Genomic DNA, 10,917 nt, shown 5'->3' on the forward strand with positions numbered 1-10,917 from the left:
ATCTTATTGACAATAACATTTCAGACTTCTTAAATAGTCCAAAACCTAGAATTTTATGGCATAAAAACCACTATTTACAAATTGGAGAGTACTTGCTAAAATTACTATTCTAACATTGAGATGCAATTACATAATGAATATTTTGTACATATTCGTTTTTTGTTGATTAATAATAAATTGCAGTATAATTTAAAAAAAATCAATAACACTCTGTTCAAAGGTTTGTAAAACATTTTCGACAGTTCAATAATCAAACATAAAACTAGTATAAACAAAAAAAAAAAAAAATTCACCGTGATCAGCCCACATAGGATAAACCATGTCTTCATTAAGACGCTTCAATCCAAAGGTGCACAACTGTCCGAGAAGTATAAGCTGACGTTTACTTGTTCGGGAACTTAAGTTCTAGAGCATCTTGAATTATGTCCGATTCTTAATTTGAGCATCGTTTAATGGATGTAGTGGAGTGCATGGAACAAGCACAAAGATATTCTACAATAAAAAATTCTAATAAAACACCTTTACATTTAAATATATACATTCAGAAAATATTGAAAAAAGAAAAATATAGTTTTTAATTAAACGTGTACTTTGCTGTAGCAAAGTACACGTTTAATTAAAAACTATATTTACGCAAAGTACAAAGGCAAGCAGCAAATATTTAATGGATTGATTTAATAGAGGAAGTTTTGTAACAAATGAACCATGCAAAAAATTTAGTTCCAATTAAAGGATTTCGAAAAACGTGGCAAATTAATATTCGATTTTTTTAAAGAAATAGTCTATAGAAGATTGAAAGTTTAAGTTTATTTATCCATTTCAGTCTAATTACTGTGACAACTGGTATTGATTAAATAATGAAATGTTTGACCTACGGCGACGGATTTTCTCACTAGGCTCAAATAGTGAATAAATTCTATATACGAGTCGAACCTCAGAATTTATTCAAAATATTCAACTAGCAGTAATGTTAAACATTATTTAATCTAGCAAAAATATTTAAATAAGAATCCTTTAAAAATAGAAGCTCTAAAAACCCAGAAAAGCATTGTAGCCTATATCGAGTATAACTTTCAATACAATGAGAATAAAGGTTTATGCTAATTAATTTTGGGGGAAATATCTTTGCTAATTTACGCACTCAAGTTTTCAACTGTATATGCGCGAATTGAAATTTCAATTTAAGATCTAATATTTTATAGTTGCCAATGACGAGTTCTCCCAACAAAGGAAATTATGCTTAGTAAATAAGAATTCATTTTATGATTCATTAAGACATTCATAATCAGTTTATGTAACAAAAGAAAATTGCATTTTACTTTATTTTTTTAAATTTTATTTTATTAGAAGTTGGCTTCCAAACGTAATGTTTCACTTCACATACTTCGTTTACAAAATAGTATTGTAATCAGCAAACTATTCTATCTGAAAAATTTGAAAGAATTTCTAAGTTTCAGATTTTTAAGTCAAAAATATAGACCATTGGAATTACTGAAAACGAAAATTCAAAGATTGAAATGGCTGGCCGAAAGACATAATTTATCAAAATTTGAAAGAATTTCGTTGAAAAGTTCGGACACTTTCAAATATGAAAACTAAAAAATATAGAACTGTACGAGTGAAGTGTCACAGATTTATAATAATGGCAGATGCACATAAGATTTTGAACCAAATTTGTAAAAGGGATGATTATTCCTTTATTTGATGCTGTCTGGTTAACAAATATGTACCAAATTTTGAATCCATACAGAAAAGCCTAAATAAATTCATTTTCTATTTCTTTACTTTCATGTATACTAAATACACAAAGAAAAATTGTCAAAAAATTTGAACTCTAGATTTTGAAGAATTTCTACATTTCAGACCTCCGAATTCCAAAAATACAATTTCAGAAATGTATGCGTCTGGTTACTGGCATCTTGAACAAAGGAAGTCAAAAACCTTGAGCGGAATGACTCAAATTTTGAATATGATCTGTTTAACATTTAGACAGTTTATCACATTTCCAATGAAATTCATTCAAAATTCTGTGCGAAGTTTTTGAAAAAATTTACAAGATAATTAGAAAACAAAGACGGTGATATGGATAAATTATGGTATACAGATTTACTATCCGAAGTATAGAACCATGTCAATTTTAGTACCAAATCCGAGAAGGGACACTCTCGGACTACTGTTTCAAATTTCGTAAATGTGGCAACTCAAAATCTCGATGACAAATTGAATTTCGTACATATGTGATATCGGACTTGCAGTTCAGTTCTGTGCGAAATTTCAGTTTCTATTGGTCGAAATAATCCTCCAAAAGGCATATTCGGTTCTATAGCACTTAAGTATTAATCTTATTGCAGTGATTAATAGCTAAAAGATTATTACCGAAGATCGCAAGTTAAAGGTTCATTCGTAACTGTTTGTCAATACCATGCGATTACCAAGAGAGTACTCATTTTATTTTTTATAGTACGAAACAGACAGGTTGAAAATAAAAATGGACATTCGTGGCCTTCACGACTTTACCCGTGTTTATAATTATACTTGAATGGAGACGAGGATAACGCCCTTATTCGATTATGCGAGAAAACTTCGGAGAAACCGCCCACTCTTCATCACGCTATGAAACGTAAAACAAATCACCTTGTGAGAATAACGAGTTCTGTGAGAACATTTATGATTGCTTATTTCTATGAACTTCGAGGCTCAAATACCTTATTCTCTTTATTAAAGAAGATAAGTAGAGGAAGCTAGAGTGGGAACGTTTTTTACTAAACTGTCTTCGTAGACAAGAAAGCTTAGAGGAAAAGAATCCTGCTGGTTTTTAACAGGCATTTGATGTAATACATCTAAAATTTTGTTAGTTTTGTATATATTAATTAATCTGAAATTCAAAAAGTATATTTAAAATTAAATTCAGGGGAGCCTTTTTAAATATTTTGATGTCCTTTTCTAAGGCGGGGGGAGGTCAAAATGCAAAGTGCTCACAAAGGAATATCCTAACTTTATAAGGCTATTAAAAGAAAATGTAGTCCTGTTGTGTTGGAACAAGACTAATTATTATAGTAGACTATATAATTATAATTTTGTTTGATATACGGAAATTTATTCTAAGGAAACGTAAGTTTTTGAAAAATTTCGATAGAAAATTTTTGATGTATAGAATTTAGACTGAATATAACCTAAAATAAAGCTTAGAGAATGATTTTATTTTACTCACATTCATGTTTAAATTGGAGAGGCATCAGCATCTTGAGATTCAACTTTTTTCTCTGGGGCGTCAACTAGCATCTCAGTAGGGGGCAATTACTAAATTCAACTTCCATTCCATTCAGAATGCGGGTATTTTTGTACTCATCCTATTTTATGTGCTCGCAGCAGTATCGAAATAGAAGGAAAAATCACCTGTAAATATAGAAAGTATCTTTTAGTGAAACTGTTTTAGGTTCAAAAAGGGAGTTTTAATCAATAATACAAATTAATATTTGAGCCATTACAAACAGTAATATTAACTACTTACATTGAAAAAAATGAAAATCGGATTAGAAAAATTTTAAAGTAATGAATTTCAGAAAAAAAAAGGGGCAAAACTCGCTATCACTGAATTCCACATAATCGTCATTGTAACTTTAATCATCCGTTGTCTATATCAACATTCAGCAGCAACACATACCAAGTCTACATGCACAAAAGTTTATGGAAATGCCAGAATCTCCCCCCCCCAGCTCCAGGGACAATTTTTGGAACAGTCCCGTGCTAATTTTTATCGCTTACCCGGGGATAAAAAAGGCAAATATGCAATCTAGTTTAAGTATTGCGAGATGCACACTTGAGTATTTTCATACTTGAAAATGTATCTAATAATTTAAGGCTAAAAAAGGTTTTCGGCAACTTTTAAACGAGAAGTTCTTTGAAATCTAGGATATCTATAGAATATTTATATATGCGATTTATAAATTTGTAATATATAACGATTTGGGTATTGACAGGAGACTACTCATGTTTCAGACTCGACAATTCAATTCTATTTACAAGGAAGTGAAATTCTCATGAATACCAATTTTTAATAAAAATACAATATTCACCTAACTTTTTAGAAGATATTCTTTTCCCATTCAATATTTTCATATTTAAAGCCGATATTTTACGATTTCGCATATTCATGGCGAAATTTAATGCCACTTTCCATTGTTTTAGTGGAAAGTCGCAGTGTAAAATAAACTATTTTGCAATTTAAATATCAAAAGATTTAGAAGATAATTTTATTTTTAATCCCTTGAAGAATTTACTTAATTTCCTAATTAGATGACGTACCCTATTTGAAATGTTTTAATTCTTATAGTACAATGAGCATTTAGGAAAATGAAGTTTTCCCAATTAATTTTTGAATTTATTTCCATTTAATTGCCGGTTTAAAAATCCAGGAATTCGATGTGCGTGTCAAACATTCTATCGTATGAAAAGGGGTTAAAGTTACTTTTATTCATTACTAAATAGAACTACATCACAGTCAAGAAAATACTCTCAAATTGAAGATTACTATTGCAGCGTGCTAAACTGTTTGAACAAAGGCTTCAATAGTTGGCTCTTATAGAATGCAATTTTATTCTTAGAGATTAAATTTCAAACTTTGGAAAACAAATGCTGGATGCTTTTGTTCGATAGATGTTTATAGATCAAGAAGTCGATTTCATTTATTTGAAGGGACGAAATCCAAACAACTCGGTTTATCATTTGATTAATGAATCTCGTGAGGTAGTGACCCATCAGCTTTATGTGTCATATTTATGAATCTATTTCCAGATACAATCATGAAACAATTTCTAATTACGGGAAACAAAGGTATTGAGCATTTAATGTTGGAATCAATTGAACGGAGTTCAAATCCGAATTATTCGGATTTCAAAAACCGAAATCGAGGCATTAAAAGTTGGCTATGCGGCACTAAAGTGAACATGGTTATTGCGGCACTAAAGTGAACATGGTTATTGCGGCACTAAAGTGAACATGGTTATTGCGGCACTAAAGTGAACATGGTTATTGCGGCACTAAAGTGAACATGGTTATTGCGGCACTAAAGTGAACATGGTTATTGCGGCACTAAAGTGAACATGGTTATTGCGGCACTAAAGTGAACATTGTTATTGCGGCACTAAAGTGAACATTGTTATTGCGGCACTAAAGTGAACATTGTTATTGCGGCACTAAAGTGAACATTGTTATTGCGGCACTAAAGTGAACATTGTTATTGCGGCACTAAAGTGAACATTGTTATTGCTGCACTAAAGTGAACATTGTTATTGCTGCACTAAAGTGAACATTGTTATTGCTGCACTAAAGTGAACATTGTTATTGCTGCACTAAAGTGAACATTGTTATTACTGCACTAAAGTGAACATTGTTATTACTGCACTAAAGTGAACATTGTTATTACTGCACTAAAGTGAACATTGTTATTACTGCACTAAAGTGAACATTGTTATTACTGCACTAAAGTGAACATTGTTATTACTGCACTAAAGTGAACATTGTTATTACTGCACTAAAGTGAACATTGTTATTACTGCACTAAAGTGAACATTGTTATTACTGCACTAAAGTGAACATTGTTATTACTGCACTAAAGTGAACATTGTTATTACTGCACTAAAGTGAACATTGTTATTACTGCACTAAAGTGAACAAACAAATGCGCAGAACAATTTTAGTGAAAATGAAATTTTCCCAATTCAATCTTTCTAAACGTTGTAGTTAAGAAGCGAGTAAGATGAAATAAGATGCCATTTTATTCAACTCTATTTCAAAATTAGCATAAATGAGAGTGGAATTTTTAAAATTTGCATTTTCAGAAAAAATACATAATAGAAAGACGTAGAAATAGAATTTGATACATAGCTCAACTGGTGATAACTAGCTGGATAATATCTAGAATATGATTTCCACAACCACATTAGCATAATATGAATTTTATCCTTCAGGGACATTAGAGTGCCATCCCATTCAAGATTAAACTTTGGAAGCCTGCATAAACGAGGAGCTTCCATAACACTGAATTGGATGTGCCATTAAACGATTTAACCTTTGTTGCACGTTTCGCTAACATCGCGGGATCTTGTTTAATAAGATTCTTTCTGTGGGGTTACATCAAAGACATGATTGCCAGAAACATTCAGTGAACTGGAACACAAACTCTTCCTTAAGCACGACTGGCAGTTTAAAATTTCAAAATGTTGAATTTTTGCCATTTTAAATTCGTGGAGTCTATCAAAGTAATATTATAATTAACGTCCGATGAATTACGGAACATTTGTGTAATAATCGAGAGGTAGCAATTATGATTCCAAATTATTAAAGTTGATGTCCTTTAATCAACAGGGTATTTGCATTTTGAAGTTATAGTTTTGCCACCAGATCAGTATTTAATTATTGGAACCTTACTATATCTCCCTCTTTATTAATTCTTTCCTACAAATTTCATAACATTCTGATTTATCGACCAGGCTACAAATGAGAATATTATTGGTTATCTAACGAATCTATATCCCAAACCTATTATAGCCAGATCACGAGATTTTAATAATGCTTAAAAGGTTAGGTACTTTTTGAAAACTAGTATAAAGAATTTAGACTGGCTTTTAAACTTTTTTGGGCTTAATATTTAATAAGAAAATTTTGATACATACACGATGTAGGTATAAATTATTTCGGTGTATTCGGCATTATATAAAAACATTTTACATTTTGAACTAAAAGGAATAACTAAACATCTTCGGATCAATACGGGGTCTTGCAAGAAACGAGAAATCTTGCCATCAAAAATTATCCTCAAGATTTAGCTTTTGCAATTTTTTCCTTAAATAAAACAGCAACTGAATAGTTCTAGTTTCATGCGTAGCACTAGAATTACTGGTTCGGAACAACTATCAAAATCAAATTCCCGGATGTCAGTTTTCTAAAAGTCAAAGTTGTCCCAAATTCAGCGACTAAACGAAATTTTATATTATTTCTTTTCGATTAAAATGAAGTTTTCAAAATTGGAAGTTCAAGAAATATTTTAATTATAATACTACTAATAACTCTGGACAGTCTTGCTATTTTCACATCAACCTTTAAGATGTCTAATCTGTAAGTAAATTCCATAAAATGGTTCGGAAATGGATTAAATTTTTTTTAATTGCGTTTATTTATTGTTACTTCATAGAACACGTACAAAAAATACTCATACATATTCTCTTTGGCCATATTTCTAAGTAAATACAAAACGAGAAAATATTCCAATTAAAGTAAATCTAGAAATTCAACTGATTATCAGAAACAGATTTCTACATTAGAAATAGGGTATGAATTTACTCCATTTCAGCAATCATTTTATTTCACTGTTATGAATTCTGTATAGTTTCCCCACTACATTTTTATATTCAAATAAAATTTGGAATATTCCCCATTAATATGGAAATAATATTCATATTGTAAACTGAATAATAGGATTACATGCAGCATTTTTTTAATTGCATCTGTAGGATGAATTTCATAAAATTGGATTCATTCTGGTGTATGTTTACAGAAAAAAGATGCATGACACTCAGGCCGATTTGAAAATTAAAATCTAGTTTGGAAATTATTTAATACTAAATGCATTTCGAATTCTTATGCCAATCGTGAATTGAGGATGAAATTTTAACCAAAGAAAACTCGTATTTTTGTCCTTATTCAAGAACACATACCGGGTTTTGTAGATCTGGAGAATTTATAAATATTTACAAAAGCAAATTATGCAATTAGAATAGTTGTGCAAAAAGTAATAGTACAATAAAGTCAATTGCGCAAAAACACAATGAAGTAAAAAAATATGAGATAAATAAAGATTTTCCGTTTATAAATATTTTTAACATGAAATTTTTGAAAATAACGTAAGGATTATTAAGTTTAATAACATTAGTTTATCTTGCATTGGTCTTGCATTTTTTTTATTGGTGATAATTCCATATCAATAAATTCGATATACAACTTGGTTGTGTATACATAGAAATATGAGCGCTTGTATCAAACTTCAGAGACACGAGCATTTTTTAAGATAAGAAAATAGGAAGAGTTCCCGAAATGACCATGGTCAGCTTTCAAATGAATAATCCAGCTATTGTAAAATGCAAAATTCCTTCTAAAAATAAGGTGAAATCTGAGCTATTTCCTTAAAACTCTTCATAGAACCCTAGCGCTTTCCTTGCCGGGTAAAATTTTCCATTTATGCCGCTGTTTTCCCTAGAAAACAAAGCATACGAAAATATTCATTATCGTGTGAAATCTTACAAGCTCAGGAGACAAAAGAGCAGAAAGCCGGACAGCCGTGGACTGGATAATTCACAAGCAACTGTCTGAATGAATAAGTTTGTTATCGCACAAATAAGGGCTCGGTGACAAAAACATGCTCCAGCGTTTCTGGGAGTTATAGTATTTACGTGCGTGGTATAACAAGAGAATCTTATCTAAAATGTTCGATTTAAAACCTAAACCTTAATCTTCATGAAAAATTTATTTTCATATTTTAACTACTCTTAAAATAAAGCGAATTCAGATTCCATTATTTTGCAATGGACAAGTCAAAACCTGCGATATGTTTGTATTTTTTTTAATATAGAGAAGAACAACAATTTAAAATAAGTTTTTAGTTGAAAAAATGAAATTAAATTAGTTGAAAGTTGAAAAAATTAATTAGTTGAAAGACAATTTTAAGATGCAATAAAAAATGCATCAGCAGTTAGAAAAATACGATTTTACATTTAAGAAAATAAAGGCACTGCTATAATCGAGCTGGGATTTCCAACCCATTGGATCTTAAATAGAAAAATAATGAACTGAATCTATTGATGTATCAAGATAATGGCATTAATAAAATCACCAATTTTGATAATTATTTTTGCTTATGTTAAAAATTTAAGAAGTCATCAGTTAAAGTATACATCATTTACTAGTATACGATTCCTGCATTTTAATTTGATTTGGAGTTGTATACCATAAAGAATATTAAAAAAAGTTGGTAGAAAATGAGGGTGCTAGCGATAATAAGAGGTTTCAGAAAAGTTTTAATTTACAAACTATAAAATTTAAATGGCACTATAAAATATTTTAGCAAAACAATGAAAAATAGTTGCATATGACTGCCTTACTAAAAATACATATATAATAGAATAACTATAGAAACATGAACTTACCATATTTAGCTTCCATCTTTGCCATTAATACGCCAACTCGGAACATCTCGAAGTTACTTCAGTTCTAGATAACGTCTTATTTAACGTGAAGAATTATAGCGAATTAGCAAGCATCACGATTCTAATATTCTCGGATATAGCAAGCTTGGGTGTGGTCATTCAAAGAACTGATTGATTACCGACAGCTTGAAAATCGCACAAGAAAACTGCCGGCTTAAAATATTTTCTTTTATAATAGACGAAAGAGAATAAAATGCCCATGTTTTCCATTTAACTTCTCCCGAACGGCACATTTCAAAGGGTTAACAAGCTTTTTGTAGTGAATCCCAACTACAAGTGGAGTTGACTAACATAATTTTAGGACCATCCCTTACTGTATGGACCATCCTTTACTGTAATAATTTCAAAAATCATTTAAAATAAGTTATTTTGTAATGATGTTATATTTAATCACATTAAATTACACCACCTCTTAGTTTCCATATATAGATGCTTTCATTGTCTGCTTTTCTCCCTTATTTAATATGCAAGGAATGCAAATTTGTTTTGTAGATGAAATAAGACCCGAGGTGAAAATGTATAACAGGCCCTTAGATAGAACTCCATGTTTCGATATCGTTTGCGAAAATACATTAAAACGACGCCTCGGTAGCATAGTAAGCAGTATTAGTCTCATCCTAAAATAAGATCAACAGTAACAAATAGAAAATTATTAAATATCTTCTTCATACTTACAGAATAAATATTTTCGCAGATTTAATTTAAATTGATAAATTAATGCTCAGTTTTGAAACTTCCTGGAGATAGATGTCTTAGTTTAGCTTCTTTATCAGATGACATAGAGTTAGAATTAAAATTTCAATTCGCATAACTAACCTGAAGTCAGATAACCTTCAGAAATGATTAAAGATCTACCATGCTGAAATCTCCGATTGTATTAAGAATGTTATTTTCAAGCGCAGAAACAAAGATTCTACGACCGTGTCACTGAGATATCCTGCATTATTTCATGGATATGTGCAAGAGTTATATCTATTCACTAAGACCATCTATTGCTGTATGTTGTGAGGGGAAAATTTCAGCATCGAAATAGGAGGATTGTAGTTCGAGCTAGATATTTGCTAAAACTCGCTTGAGTAACCTTCAGAATCTAGTACGTCATTTCTGCCGAAAATTTCATACGTTACATGAATGTAACGTATTACTTTCAAAAATTACTTTCATCTCGTCCGATTTCTGTTCAAATTAGTAATATTGACTCAAAATGGAACTGGTGGATTCAAAATAGGACGTCAATGTAATTCATATACACAAGAGTATTTTCTCTGCTTGCATGCATTTCTATAAAATGAGGAGACAATTTGAAAATTTCTATGGCCATGACAGATTTCATTTACAGACAGACGTCATTCAATAGCATCAGAAATACCTTTGATGTTGGCTTAACTTGAAAGATGGCTGGGATCTCACTAGAGGACAGCTGGTTGACGGTGCATCGAGTACACTTCAATTATTGTGTGTTCAATGATTTCTTGAAAGTGCATGATGGAAACCGAGAGGATTGTTAGTGGCTTAACTTGAAAGATCGCTGGGATCTCACTAGAGGACAGATGGTTGACGGTGCATCGAGTACACTTCAAACCAGTTATTGTGTGTTCAATGATTTCTTGAAAGTGCATGATGGAAACCCTGAGGATTATTAGAGGCTTTACTGACA

The 10,917-nt window shown here is 30.9% G+C and overlaps 1 long non-coding RNA gene across 1 annotated transcript; it reads right to left on the bottom strand.

The window, feature by feature from the left end:
- Window positions 1–302: 302 nt before the first annotated feature.
- Window positions 303–9,380, bottom strand: LOC129974868 (uncharacterized). Its single transcript, XR_008784991.1, has 3 exons — window positions 9,201–9,380; window positions 3,212–3,396; window positions 303–492 (listed from the first exon to the last, which is right to left on the bottom strand). It is a non-coding gene; the product is annotated as an uncharacterized LOC129974868 (long non-coding RNA).
- Between the last annotated feature and the right edge of the window lie 1,537 nt (window positions 9,381–10,917).

Source organism: Argiope bruennichi, chromosome 7 (assembly GCF_947563725.1).
Source record: "Argiope bruennichi chromosome 7, qqArgBrue1.1, whole genome shotgun sequence".
Classification (NCBI taxonomy): domain Eukaryota; kingdom Metazoa; phylum Arthropoda; class Arachnida; order Araneae; family Araneidae; genus Argiope; species Argiope bruennichi.